This window comes from Lagopus muta, chromosome 7 (assembly GCF_023343835.1).
Source record: "Lagopus muta isolate bLagMut1 chromosome 7, bLagMut1 primary, whole genome shotgun sequence".
In the NCBI taxonomy this organism is placed as follows: domain Eukaryota; kingdom Metazoa; phylum Chordata; class Aves; order Galliformes; family Phasianidae; genus Lagopus; species Lagopus muta.
This window is the reverse complement of record NC_064439.1, coordinates 39,012,314-39,027,805: the sequence shown is the minus strand read 5'-3', so window position 1 is coordinate 39,027,805 and position 15,492 is coordinate 39,012,314. Positions and strand designations below refer to the sequence as shown.

Below are 15,492 nucleotides of genomic sequence, written 5' to 3'. Positions count from 1 at the left end.
TTTGGCCAAACAATCTTTGCAATAGAACCAAACAAAGCCAAAGAAACACAAACTGTAATATATGTAGCTTAGTTACTGCTTTCACAGATTTTTGTTTGATATTTTCTTGTTTACAAATACACTTCGCAGAATAAGTGACCACTGGCATCTAGAATGCCAACTAAATTGAACAGTTTTAAGAGATCCTTGGGCAGTAATTTTGAAGAGAAGTTACTGTTTTATTTAAGACAGAGTATAAACACATACAGAATACTCCTAATAATTGCAGGTATAAAGTGCACTGTGAAATACATATATAGACATACCTGTGTTCCTATAGGTGCATAGAGTGCTATGGACTTGCTGCACTCTCTTAAAATACATACGAGTTTTGGTTTACATCACTGAGGCCTTTCAATTATGAAGAGAATAAATTTCCATCATTAAAGCAGAAATCCACAGAAGGTAAACGAATTGAAACTATATTAGTTGCTTTATTATTGCAGTTAAAAACAAGAAAAATAGATCCAAACCCTAGAGTCTGTGTTGAGTCTACTAATGCCGCTGCCAATGAGTTAAAATTTCAGCTCCTATGTTTGCCATTGGATACAGTTCAGATTATTTTTACAATATGTGCTTCGACAGGGAGGTCTGAAAGAGAACTGCCAAACTCCTCCTTTCCCATATTCACAAAATCATGAATAATCAACTCAATTCTTCCTTAACTCTCCCAATTTTTTGTTATTATGGAAATACAAAAAAAAAAAAAAAAAAAAAAAAAAGCAGTAAAGAGCAATAATATATAAAAATTTCAGCAGTTTTCTAGTGCTAGCTTTTTCAGTTTAAATGGCTGCAATGGTTTAAGGCATGGATATAGAAGAGAAATTCTGTTCTGAAGACTTCTACAACTCCAGTGATGTCAACAGGATTTAGATGAATTTTGCTGTTTTATATATAATATATATGTGCATGTGTATATATATTTTAGCTTAAAGAATCTTTGAGCTTGAAAAACTGCAAAAATGTTATTTATGCTATCTCATTAATTTACAGATACCGTAGGATTATGCAACTTCTGATCATTTCATACTCAGTAAATGATTCGACACTTGATCAAATCCCCATTCAGAAATGGAATAGAGAGCATCCACTTTTAAATTCTTGGAATCCCAATAAAAACGTATTGTGTCAAAGACAGCTTGATGAAATAACCTATTGTTTATAGTAATATTTCAGGGGAAAAGAGAGAAGATTAAACAACCCATCATTTTGTAGACTACAAAGACCATGTATTTGAATCACATAATGTGGTTATAAAAGGTCTATTTAAATTCACATCCAAAGGCAGAGTAGTTCAGATCAGCTTCAATGCAATCTGTGTACAGGCACTCAGGCAGAATCACAAGTGAAAATGGTCCATTTTCCTTTTTATGATTTCTGAAGAGCAGGTACAAATGACAAAAAAGCATTTGAGTTTTTACATGAGTCTGACTGAGATCTGAAAGCTGAATGTCAAGAACAGTATTTCATAAATCTCTGTGGCAGTGCCTCTTGCTTTCTCTGTAGAAAACAGCTGCTAATAGCTGCTCTATTTCGGTGGTACTGTGCTGGGCTTTTTTTTTTTTTTTTCCTGCAGCTGTCCTCAATGCAACATTTTCAAAATGTTTAAATAAACTGCTGGTTTTGGTAGTAAAGATGGTACGGTTTGAAGAACGCTGAACAAGTGCCACCAGGCCAGTAACAGACTGCTTTCTGATCCTGTCTGAAGCAGACACTATCAAATTCTCCTGGTTTCATTACAAAGAATAATTATGGATTGAATTCCTCCAAATGGGAACAGTATCAAACATTTAATCCTACCTTTAGAAGTTTTTCCATACTGCCTACAAAAGCCACTGCATTGTGTAAACCTCAGTAGAGCCTCATAAAATGAGGTTAAATGGAAAAAAAGAAATTCCACATTGCTCTATAAGATTATCCACTTTACATCTGAGTAATTCTTCTAATATTTCAGCTATTAGTGTTGGTTTTTTTTCATTTCTCATGTAAGAATTGTCTTCCTCTACTTTTGGCCTTTAAAAAGTTGTCTATGACGTGTTAGCTGAATGTTGGAGAATTCCAGAATTGACAGACATCAGTACATGACTCTACAAATCCTTTTTAGCAGGCTCAAAACATCTTGGTAAGCTCACAGTCAAAAGGAAATTTTGCCTAACCTTACCCACACAATCAAAGTGTTTCAGTGAAGGGAAAGAAAAAAAGTAATCTTTGACTGAATAATAGCGGAACCCTGAAGGTCTATGCAATTGAGAACTCCTCTTCTAATCTACGTTCATTTCAAGCTGAGCATTTCATTAAAGGAATGTTGAAAGAAAGGTTTCCATTGAAACAGGGGCAAAACAACTAACCAGCTGGAGTTGCTTGTTCTGGCTACTGCCTCCGTACTAGTGCTGCCATTTGGGGAAACATTATGGATGAAGAGACAGTTGCAGAGCAGTTCATGGAATAAAAAGACAGGAGTAGAGATGGAAGGGCTTGTGAGACTAACTTGTGCAAATACAGATCAACCAAGCTACGCAGTACCTGGCCTGACATCAACATGTCTGAGGAATTTCCACTATTGGACACACTATTGATTATCAAAAAGCACTAAGACCAGAGTATATTTGAGACAAGTTTGAGAGAGCTCCTTGTGGAAAAGAGTGCTCCTACAATTATCACAACATAAAGGTCAGTTTCAGCCTTGTTTTGTTAGGGCTCTGCTTCATTTTTGTGTTTGATTAGTCCTTAGGAACTTGTCTTTCCCTAAGAAATCAATGCCAATCCTCTTCTGTGGTTGGCTGATGTAGATCCAACTTGAGTCTACTTTAGTAACCAGCTCTGAGAACATCAGGAAGGGTTCACAGAGCAGGACTTTCATATCATTCACAATTTATGGATTGATGCTCATGGACTTCCACACATTCCTGTGGACAGACCCTCAAAACCAGGAAGAAATGAACATGAACAAAATCAAGAAAGGATGTAATATGTTCAAACCCAAGCTTTGATCTGTAGACAACTCTATGAGCAAATACAACGATGTCAGTGGCAGCCTACAGCACTCAGTGTATTTTCCACAACTGCCTCAACATCTGCACCTTTATATTAATTAATGCTGAATCTGGAAACTCTTGTTTGCTAAGAGCAGACAGGAGCTCCTCCAGTTCATAATTCCAAATACTACTGTTAAATGTTAAAAAGCATCTTTACCATTTTCTAATGCTTTTTATGACATGAACTCCTGTTCATATAATGAATATCCTTCCAAGATTTTTTCTGTTTTGCCATTTGTGGCTTTCTACTCTCCTTGTGAACAGTTTTGCAGATGGTTTTCATTTGGAAGCTTAAGTGAGGTGATCTTCTACATTGTTATGACTGGCTTTCTTTCAACAAAATGCAGTATTTGCTCTGGTCCCCAAGAACATAACATGCAAGAAATTTTCTTCAAAATTATTAGGAATTTTGGCCAATTTCAATCTCTATATAAACATTTGTCTACTCTGCTTCATTGTTTATCCCTCTTAAAGAGAGGGATGAGGTGCAACTGAGTGGTGAGGGAACATAAATATTCAATTAGTTATGCTGCTATAAGTTAATTAATCAAAACAGTCAGGAATCGGTAAAGGGAGGATGATAGTCAAGTGACACATCTTCTCATAGAGACATTGATAAGCCTATCTATTCAAAGTAGATTGCTTAGACTAGCAAAACGTGTAGGCAATGTTTTACATCAGCCTTTAAGAGTTCAGTGAATCTAGCAGTATACTTAAAATTGGCACCAGATATTGAACTGTATTCAAATTTAGAACAAACCTAGGAAAAAAAAACAAAGCCTAACTACAGTTGTAACATTTAAATGACAGTGCTCTCTGCCTTGGGATCAGTAGCCTTAGGGTCTTTCTTCTACTAACGTGAAATACACATACTAAGGAAAGCAATGTTACCCAGTATCTTTTCTATAGTACAGCAACCACTGGAGTTGGAACAGTGAGAAAGTCTGTTTTATATCACACCTGTAAGCAATCATATTGCTATTTTACCTTTGAAAGACAGAATTTGATGTGTGATAATTGTTTTCTAATTTATAAAGTCAAAGATGATGTTATTTTAAGGATTAGAATGATGTTACACCAGATGACACTTTTTTACTGACTAGTTGTTCTCTCCATTGGCTTGCAGACCAGTCAGGTAATTTGACAGGACTTGTAGTCAAGAATTTCTGAATCAGTTTGTCAAACAATTATCAGATAATTGTAAACTTAGAACAATTCTGGGCAGAAGCATGCTCAAGACTGATTTCCACATGAGAATCATTTTTAAGAAAACTGATATTTGTACTGGAACAAATAAGCACATTAATTACAGATAATGAAATATTTTGTGTACAGAAAAATTAAGACGAGATTCCCTGTTAGAAACCCTGATGGATCAAAATAATCTGCTTCTCCTTAGGTGTCTTACGTACCACCTATAGCAACAGGTCATGTGGGCAGATCAGAGTTCTAGATCTGAGAAGTGGGGCTCTAAAGATACCTGACCAAGTCTGTGGTGCAGCATCTGCTTGCTGAGGAGACCTTAATATCATCTGGGAAAAATTCAGACTACAGAGTCTGCAAGATTTTGTTGCTGCAGAAGTCACTTAATGGTGTATGCCACTCCTTTCCATGAGTCATCCCCATAAGCAGTGCAAAATGAACTGGGCACTTCAGCTGAAAAAGGACACTAAATGTACAACAATATGAATAAACTATTTTAGATTTCTTTTCCTTCTGCCTCCAATCTCAGAATACTACTATAGCCAACAAGACCAGTGACATTTAAAGGACACCAAGCAATTTTGCTGTTGTTCAGGATCAGTCTTCAATTATCAAGAAACACTGAGTCTATGAAAAATCATGTGAAGCCTCTCTGAAGATATCAGTGCAGAGGAGTCTAGCCAAAATTTGTCAACAGCTATTTTTCTATTTATTATCCCTCTGCTTTTTCAGTTGGATATGTTGTCTACAAGCACTTTCATCATCATCTTCATGTCGTAAGCCAACTCTTGTGCTCCACCTCAGGTACAATAAGCAGGAAAACCATGCTGGAAGTATCCACGTGAAAGACAAGATTGAATACCTGACAAAGCATGATTATTCAGCAATACTAACTAACATGCCAAGAGGAACAGAATACTAAATTCTTCTATTAATGTTAGTTTAAGGAACAACTGGAGAAGAGAGATGTCCTGAGGGAAAACTTTCAATTAGCCTCACACAACGTGGAAGAAGCTATCTCAAATTTTAATCCCTAGCATCCAAGATGGAAGCAGAAAATGACTGTGTCAATTCAAAGCTAAAACTAAGCAAATCTCAGAGTTCAAAAAGTTGCAAATTTTCACTTCCTATTAGCCTGGCTGGTTAGTGAGGAAGATGCATCTGTCTGCATTGCAGTTTGATAACACTACAAGCATTTTTGCAGGATTTCATAGATTAGCATCATGACTATGGTTTCATGTACTATTTAAAAAAACGAGGGAATATCTGACCTTATATTTTTGTATTTTATTCTGCTCAGAATTTAAGTCAGTCAGTTCTGTTAAAGCTCCTGGAGTTTGTAGGTTTTCTTATGCAGACATAATCAACGTTCTGTCAGAAAAACAATTTAAGTATATGTACTTTTTTTTTTTTGTACTATACATTCATTTGTATAAGCATAATAATGCCATAAAAGATTTTCTCAGTGCATTTTTCTCTATTAGAAGAATTTAAATTCAAGGTCTAAATGCTCATTTGGTGGGTTATACCAACACAGATTCTTTTAAGTACTTCTGAAATAGGTGCCAACAGATGCTAGGAATCATAGGGAAGTACAACACTAAATAATCAGTGTATCAGTTCAGTCTACTTTCAGTGATGGTAGAAAGTGCAAGGGCATTCTCTGCTCATTTAATGTCGTTTATTTTTTACGTATTCTCCTACATCTTAACAACAATTCTTGGAATTTTAGATTTTGTAGTCATTTAATGCATGTCTTGCCATTTACTTGATGTCTCACATTTCATTACCTTGATCATGACTCTTCATAGCCAGCAGTCCCGTTCATCAGAGAGTCATGCTGTGAAGAGAACTGTCTAACTTGATTGTACCCAAGAGACAAGAGGCAATTCATGATATTACAGACATCATTGTTGATGTCAACAGAATGAGTTACTGCTAAGATAAAGCTGGCAGATGGAACCCAGACAAATCAAAAATTGGAAAATACTACAGTTGGCTGCCAGTGTGAATTACTTTCAGGTGGTTAGGTTTATCTCTAATTAAGATGGCACTCTCAGCATGCAATCCTAATGAGCCCTCAGCAAAGGCATAGTCCTAATTCTCAGCTTATATAGTTACATTTCTCAAAGGCTGGTTTCTATGCAACAAGTGAGCCATATCAAGTATCTTGCCTTTGCTAAAGCATAGTAGGAGTCAGAAGAGATTGAAAATTTGACTAGTTTGTGTAGATGCTCGTTTCTAAAAAGTATTGGAGGAAAAAAAGAAAAAAGAACCTTTGTAATTTACCATATCAGTACGCTGGGGGAAATTTGTCATTTTTGAGAAGAAATCTGGAATATGGAAGTTTATGCTTACTCAAATGCTATAAAGATACTGTAATACATGACACAAGATTCTTCCTTGAAAACTTTAGGTTATTTGAAAGCAGATTTCAAAGCCCTGAAAAATAATAGACTTCCAGCATGGTAGTCTTGTGGTTAAGTGAGCTGTGTAACAAAGATCTGATACAGAAAACTGACAAAGTAGTATAAAGGTTAGGTATTTTGTAGGGATGCATGCTGAAAAGGTTGTAAGGCTAGCAGGCAGAAGACATGAGCTTTATTCCTGGCTGAATCACAGAATTCTTCTATTGCTTTTAGAAAAGCTATTTTCTCTACTACAAAGAGAACAAAAAAAAAAAAAAAAAAGTAAAAGTAAATATGCAGCCTCAGTAGCTGCTTTCCATCTGTAACGCCAAGATACAATTCCTTGTCTCCTGGGCACTTAATGACAGCTGTTGTTTACAGCATCCTTGAGCCTAGACTTCAAACATGTTAGTTAATGTGATACCCTAATTATAAGACAAATGTTTGTCCAGAACCAACTTAACTCATTATTTTCAAAACAAGGAGCAATTTTGACTCAGAAACATATTTGAGATGAGTAGATTTTAATGTATTGAAATAAAGAATAAAGTAATTTTTTTGAAATCTATAGATAAAAAGACTTACCTTCCCTGTCAGCATCATGGTAGATCCATCACTGTGCGGCTTATCTAGTTTACCACGTAACAGTGGTGATACTAAGCAAAATGTCTTTCAAATTTAGTTTCCTCTAGAACGATTCCTCATAAGGCAATAAGTACTTCTCATACATTTCTAGATTATTATCAACACAAATCAACTTATTTAGAAGTGCTCATATTACAGGTATAAGTAAGGATCTGCATGGTCTTCATGCTACATTAGTAGTCAAATTTACATTTTGTTGAAAAGTCTTGCCCACTTCCAGTTTTCACTTAATACTTTCTTACAGGTACCAATACTTGGAGCATTTGGGAAAAGTCTGACTCAGCTTGGTGAAAAACATGAAGCGCCAGATGTTCAGCTAATGTGATTCAGTGTTGAAGAAAATTAGTTTGGCAAGGAAATTTTTGTTACTGTGTCCATGCTGGTGTGAGCAACTGAACCCAGCATAACATGGCATCAAATTTCTTGCAACAAGGACTGAAAATACACAGGTTGATTTACAAGGAAAGGCTTCTCCATTCCTCCTCCCTTTGCCCCCCCTTGTCACTACCTCAAAAAGATACTAATGTGAAATATCAATACTAAAGAGAGTTCCTGGAGTTCTGATCTAACATGGATATGCTAAATACTGATTTAAGAAACTCGTATCTTCTTGAGCAACTGATTTCTCTCACTATAGATTAATCTGGTAACAATTTCCTTCTCATCTCTCCCTAGCCATGAGAACCTTCATCTTCATTTACATTCTTTCACCTTAAAGTTAAGCATTGTCAGATGTTAACATAGACACTAAGAATTAATGTCACTGTTAGAGCTGGTTGGGAATTTTCTATGATTTTATCATGAGGAAATTCCAAACAATATTAGATAACAGGCAAGTCAGCATTGCAGTGAAAGACTAGGGTTAATACATGTTATGCAGTTTCAAGAATCATCTTATTTTGATATTTTCAATTTGAAACACTTCATCCCTTGGTCAAAAAGTAACCTCAGTTTTGAAATTCAGTTATTAGATGAAGATCTCTCATGAAGATTTACTGAAAGTATTCAGAACACCATAAATAAGTGAACTCTAATGATTTGTTCTGAAATGCTATACTGTAAGGTATGATTTTTTTTTTCCCCTTTTTGTTTCTCTTGATAAACCTTGGCATATGGCTTGCAACACAGAAGAACACTTTCTTGTGGTTGCCAGAAAGTACTGGGACAGAACTACTCAGACTCTGTTCAGTTTACAAAAAAAAAAAATCCCCAGACAGGAAAAAATGATGCCAAAGTGATTAGAAAAGCTTTGTATGACAGGGAGCCAAGAACTTAGAATCTTGTGAGACTCCAGCTAGAGCTGAAAGGCTTCTCACAAGCATCTTATCGTATCCTGAAGATTAGATCAAGTGTCCTTAACTAGGCCTGAGAGAAGTTCCTGTTCATAAGAATGTCAACAGATGGCAATTCTCCAGTGATTCTCTTCCAGATTTCAAATATCTCCAGCTGTACAGATGCAGCTACCAGTAGAACCCCATCTTTTCCAGGCCCTGACCTTAAGAATTAGCTTTGGAAACAGAGAAAGATTGAGAATCCATGCCTAATATCCACTGAATCTATACTCAAGCCTTACAGTACAGAAGTCTTTAGAGCCACAAAATAGGTGTCAGAACTGGTCAAGGATTGTTTTAGAACAACTTATTAAATGAACTATACCTAATAGGTTTTGTTTGTTCCTGCTCGTAACAGGTATTCTTTGGGTGAAATACACTAACAGAAAATAGCAGTGGGATAAGATAACATGACCATACTTCTCTGTGACAACTAATTTCTGATGGAGGGATTACTGTTCTGTTAGGACCATACTGTTAGCCCCTTTATCAAAATCCTATTTTGTCTGCTCTTGGAAAGGATGGTTCCAGGCATGGAAAACAATAATCCAAGCAATAGATGAATACCTGCTACCCAGTGAGACTGGGAAAAGGTTGGAAGGATTAGGTTAGAATGTTAGAATGTAGAAGCAGCGCAATGGAAGACAAAATCCTCTCTTTTTCCTAGGGAAAATCACAAAAAACAGGCTGGTGATTTTACCAGAAGGTTTTAGGATGATCCAATAGCAGCAATTGCAGGGAGATGATTCCCCATTCCAACAGCAGCAACTGTCACTGGTGAGATTTCCTTAACAACAGCTGGAACAACAAATCTACTTTTTCCAAAACTATCTGTATCTCAAATTAATCTTATCCTCTGTCCCTGGCTATGACTGGATGAACTCTGCCCTTCATCTTTAGGGTAACCAAGTTCAATTTTGCCTACGCTGATGAAAGGCTCTGAGAAAGTTCTGTTTTCAGAGCAAAAAAAAAAAAGTAGTCAGGCTAAATGACATTAGACAATCCCTTTTTTTTTTTCCTACCAGTTTCAAATAAACTTAAAAGACAAGCTGTAACAACAACACTCTTCACAAGCAAATAAGTCATCAAATCACATTTCATAAAATTAGAATCATGTGAACGATTCACAGCTTCCTTAGTTAGATTCTTCTAGCTATAAATGTTAGAGATTTTGCTGAACATATTTACGTAGGTTCTCAAGCTTAGCATATTTCTCCATAGATAGGATTCTAGTCCAAGGTAGAGCTGAATTTCACCATATGACTAAGGATGCTATAGAAAAACCTTCAGCATTCTTGGAATCCTGAAGTTCATAATAGAAAAATTTTATTAGCATCCCCAAAATTGCTTTCTCCCAGCTGTAGGTTACAAAACCAATTTGTGAGTCACATAACTGTAATTTCAGTTATTTACTACAATTAACCGTTTGGTTTAAAGGTTGTTTACTGTTGGAGTTGTAGGATTTAGTATCAGCTGACAATGTACTTGTTTACTATGAGAAAGGAGCAAAGGCACAAGGGATTTCACTTTTAAAAGCTACACAGTTGTTCTTGGTTTTGCCATCACAGTCCTTGAAGTACTCAGGAGCACATTTAAAAAAGACACAGAATTCTACTGGTTCCAAGCTTTGCTTTTTGATCTGTCAGTATTCCTCCCCTGTTAAAAGCACTGGGCTTTTTCCTTCCTACTTTTGGGAGTAGGAAGGACAATAAGAACAAGAACTAAAGTTCCAGCCCTTGCATTATAGTAATGCATGTTAGAGGACTCAGAATTTGACTGTCTTGCAGAAAAGTACACACAGAGAATGGTGCAAGTTTTCATACTTCATATGGCAAATACACTTATCTTTATTCCATTAGCTCCAGACCTGCATAAATCAAGCAAGAGATGACTCCAATACACGATAAAACTATCAACTGCACGCAGGATCCAGTGTCCCACTGCAACTCCTAAGTATCCATGAAACTGACTGAATCAGATATTCACCTCATAAGCTCAAGGGAGTTAAAGCAGTTGTTGAACTCTCTGCTGAGGATTGTAACCACCCTTCTCATGCTTCCATAAAAGTGGCTGTTTGAGAGAGAATAAATGCCTGCCTAGATAGCATGCAAGCAGCAAGAACTCTTACCAATCAGCTGGAGAAGCAGCACTGAGCATCATCTAAGGTTTGTTTTGCAAATCAACCAGTCCTGAGCAGCAGAGCATGGAGAGCAGCAACCCATTGTGCCTCCAGGTCCCTGGCCCTACAATAAATACAGTGTATTGGTTGGGAAAGGGCACAACAACTACAGCTATATCTTCCTATCCAACCATGTCTGTGAAGTAAAGCAAAGCAGACTCAAAGTGTGGTATTGACCAAGCTGGAAGAACGCATAATGCCCAGTTATAACAACAGTTGGATACTGCTCTGTATTTCACTTTAGGAAAGCATTCAGGAGGAGATTTGCTTTTACCCAACCTTAAACAGTCTGAAAATGAAACTATGCATCTACATAAATGATTCACCTGGAAACTGTCATCACTCCAACACATTCATCTATCAGCAGCCCTGATAGAAATGAAGTTTTAGCCGTAGCCTCTCCTCAAGATGAGCGAACTTCCAAAGTCTCAAAAGTTGTCACAGCAAGAGGGATCAAAGATCTTGTAGCAGGTGTTGCAGCAGCTGATTCTGTCCAATTTCTGCCTAAACAATACACAGCTGGCTATGAAAGGCCACAAAGAAGTAGTTCTGGGAGCTACTCTGAGTTGAGGAAAGCCCTTTTTTCCTTTGATTCAGGCACTCACTTTGTTACAGAGGAAGTAGATCATTACTACATAACATTTTCAATGTAACTGCAAGGGGAAGAATTCTTCTGTTCAGCATTAGGTTACCTAAGGACTGACTTCCACTGAGCAGTTGCACTGAATCCTTCTGTCTAGCTAAAATGCGTAGGAACGCTTACTTCATGTGCAGTGGAGGTAGGCATAAAAGCAGCAGAAAGAGCAGAAAGACTAAACCCTTTACACAGTGCCAGGCATTGGATCTCACTTGAAATCAAAAGAGATCCATTCACCTCCTGAAGCTCTTGTGACAGGTTGCAATAGCAATAAGTAAACATACACTGCATACCATATTCTGCCCGCTGCTTGTTAATGTCTGTTAGCAATTGGAAATGCTCCAGAAAGCAGCCACACAGAAAATAAATTGTACAATCAAAAAAAAAAAAAAAAAAAAGAAACAGCTTTTCAAAGCAAAGGGATGTATTTAACTATGGTTCATAATGCATGGTGAAAAAAATAAAAGATGAAGATACACAGAAATCCAAAGTGTGAACACTGAAGCCATACAGTTTGTGTTGGAAGTACTACTGTCACTACAAAGATACGTGGATCTAACAAATGAAAAGCAAAACCTTACTCTAACAACAAGAATCTTCCATTGCCTGGCATCCTTAAATAAATTTGAGAAGTTACGTGCTTCTGCTTCACTAGAAGGTTTGTGAAGGTGTAAAACATTATTGGGCTACATTATATCATGGTATATAAACATTTTATTATAGTGCTTACTCTCATTTTTGAGAACTGTTCATATTGTCATAAAAGCGCTATGTAACTGAAAGGTACGTGGAATGTACACCTGGTGTCACAACTATTACTGCTGGACTGCCACTATTCTCTGTGGCAGGCAGAACAGCATTGTGCTGAAGTAATTGACAATATGCTCAACTGTCAGTGCACATCAAAGTCATTCACATCTTTAGAAATACATAACTTCATTAAACAAAAAACCCACATCAAACCAAAACAACAACACAAACACCGTAATTTCTACCACAGAAAAAAAGCCACATGATTGTTTTAATTGGGGTGCTCACCAAGGGTTTCTTTCTTGTTTAGAACATTTCCTTTTGGCATGAACTTGAAAATTACATTAAAAACTGAAACACAGATGTGAAATGAAATATTAGATTGCTTCATTCACAGCAATGTCAGCACCACTGAAAGTGCTACACCGAGATTTTTCAAAAGGAAGTGTCATTAAAAGCTTTGACAAAAGGTTCTGATTTGACAAAGTTGCTTTTTTCCAACAGCAGACAAGTGTTAGAAAAAAGATTAACACTCCTTTGTGACCTCTGGAGTTGAATGGTGTCGCATAGACTTTGACTGCAACTGCGGAAATTAAATACAGTCTACAGTACTTAAAAGGCAGCAATTTTATAAGTACATTTATTATTTTCCCCCCTTCAACTTTTATTTAAGCAAGTTTAGCACACCTGCAATGAGTCAAGGGGACTGTCCTAGAACGTGACCTCTTTTCCCTAGAGAACAGTTTGAAAGTGAGGAAAAGCAGAGTTTGCTTCCTTTTTATTGCCTTACCAGAGCAAAAAAAACCCTCACACCTGGGTAGACCATCCTTATAAAAAGATAGCTCAGTGCTCAATACATTTCAGCTTCTTGGTATAACTCCTGAGATTCAGTCACTCTTCCACTTCCTTCAAACACATAATGCTCAGTGGGTACTAATTCAGCAGTTTAAAGGAAACAAGACAAGTTGGCAAAAAAAGCAGTGGAACAGATAGTCATGAGAGGCTTGCTGACCTAAGCAAGACTAAACTCAGCATAAACAACAGGCGAGTCACCACAAACCAGGAGATAGATTCCATCCCAAAGAGCATGATTTTCTAACCATGTTATCATTACATTCTATTTAAACTCTGTTATTGAAATAACTTCATCATTTTTAAAATACAGAAAATTACAGGTTAAAGTAACTTCTAATGTTATATTTTACTACTACAAAGAAAAACGGATCCTAGCTTAAGGTTTGAATGACATTATGATACTTGATTACATGGCACCAACTGCACTATTAAGTAACTAGCCACAGGCAAACAATTTCAGGGAATTCACACTACAATGAAGTGTTTAAAAATACCATTCTCCTAATGGAGAGAAGAATTAAAAAAAAAAGACCAAATGAAAAATCCACAACTAAACATAGCTCAGAACAATAACAGTGATGCACACACTACAGAAAAATTACTTTGGGATTTAAGCCACTAGTGCAAGGAATTCATATAAGAACATATATAAATATATGTGTTCCTGGCATATTCCTGTATTTAGATAAGCTCACGAGGTTTTATCAGTTTCATACCATGTTACAGCTGGTGTTTCAGCTGAAAAGATTACCATAGTGAAAACAGGAAAAGAGACAAACAGGGAAAGAACGCTCACCTGTACCCAAAGATCAAGGTTTGCAGGAAAAACTCCACAAAGGAGAGATCTCCAGAAAGAAACCCTTCCCCAGGGGCAGTCAGCACTTAAATGGGGTCTAGGAGAGGTGCAGCCAGGCTCCAGCCCTTCCATCACACAGCTGAATTGCCTTCACCTGTGCTCCATGGCTGACTCAGTGCTTGGCTCAGGTGATCAATCAGTGCTTCAGGCCATGACTCAACAGTTCCAATGCACATCTATACAGCAAAGAATGTCTGAGGGGTTATTTTGTGCTTTGTGAACAAGATAAATAATCACCTTAGAATTATTTTGTGAGCCACAAACAAGTATTTCCAAAGCTAAAATACACTACATTAATGAGAGTCTGGAATAAGTTGATTTATAGGCATACACAAACTTTCCAGATTGCTAATGGGGATGATAGACTCTGCTCCCGCATTTCTAATTGGCATTGCTGAGTGTGACATGTAGTATGTGGCAATGGATAGAATTTAAAAATTATAATAATCCAGCTTCTTACTGCTCTGTGTTTTAACTCTAGCTTCACCATTATAATCAGCCCTTCTCTAAGTGGCACAGAATTCTTCCTTTTTGGATACAGATAGAACTAAAATGGGTCTGTAACTACTAACTACATCCTCATGATGAAGATACTATCAGAGGCAAGAGTTAAGTTCAGTGACACAGCTATACTTGCCTTCTCCTCACCTCAGCAGTTAGTGAAAATGAGTTTCTTTTTTATCTTTGCTTTCCTTCAGGTCTTCAGCCATCTCATACTTAGCAAGCTACTCATATCCAGTAAGCTATTTAATGAATATTTTAAGGGCCTTTTCTCTACCTCTTCCATCAAATAAATTCACCCCATGCTTTAAATTAATTCTTCTAAATCGGCTTCAGGCTAAAGAGTAATGTCAGGAATAAACATGGCTATATTATGAGGACATACATGTGGGTTGAGGCTGTCATTCTGTCTGTGGCTCTTCTGATCTTGGCCAACAACTCATACAACACACAGCACCAAGTCAGTTGTTAGAACAAGTCAGTACACACCATTTCTGTTTTCCATTGGACTAAAAAAAAAGAAGACATCCACAATATTTTGCATTGTGAGCCCTGGGATCTGCAGCATTCTAGGTCTTATCTTTAAACTCAAGGCTTCACAGGGTCAGGAGACAACACAAATCTATAAAGATCTGAGATCCTTAGAGAAATGCCCAATAGCTATGACAGTATCATTACTTTTCAAATATTACAGTTCAGTAGAGTTTTGCCTATTAGAAGATTCATCTGCTAAGCAACTTCATCTTGACCTGAAGGCAAGTCATGCATTACTCTGCTGCCAAATTTTTACAAGTGCTGGCTACCTGCACCTCATGCTGAAGTCATCTCTTGCAACTAGACTTCATCTGCAATAAGTATAGGACTTTCACAGTTGAACAATGAGCATAGGGTCAAATGAAAAAGACAGAAGCATACAGGAAAGTGTCTTACAGACAATTGCAACAGCACTTCTGTAAACTCTGGATAGGGCCCCCTGCTAACAACTTTCAGGGAGTACTTTCAGACCAGATTCTGTACCTAACAATCCCTACCATACAGTGAAAAGAATTGTTT

At 37.0% G+C, this 15,492-nt stretch overlaps 1 long non-coding RNA gene across 1 annotated transcript in view; it reads right to left on the bottom strand.

Moving 5' to 3' along the window:
• The window catches only part of LOC125696002 (uncharacterized), a 36,165-nt gene extending 22,240 nt beyond the window's left edge, over positions 1 to 13,925 (bottom strand). The window contains exons 1-2 of the long non-coding RNA XR_007378140.1: positions 13,879 to 13,925; positions 10,790 to 10,904 (exon numbers count right to left, since the gene is read on the bottom strand). This is a non-coding gene — a long non-coding RNA (uncharacterized LOC125696002). The remainder of the gene's footprint in view (positions 1 to 10,789; positions 10,905 to 13,878) is intronic.
• Positions 13,926 to 15,492: the final 1,567 nt, after the last annotated feature.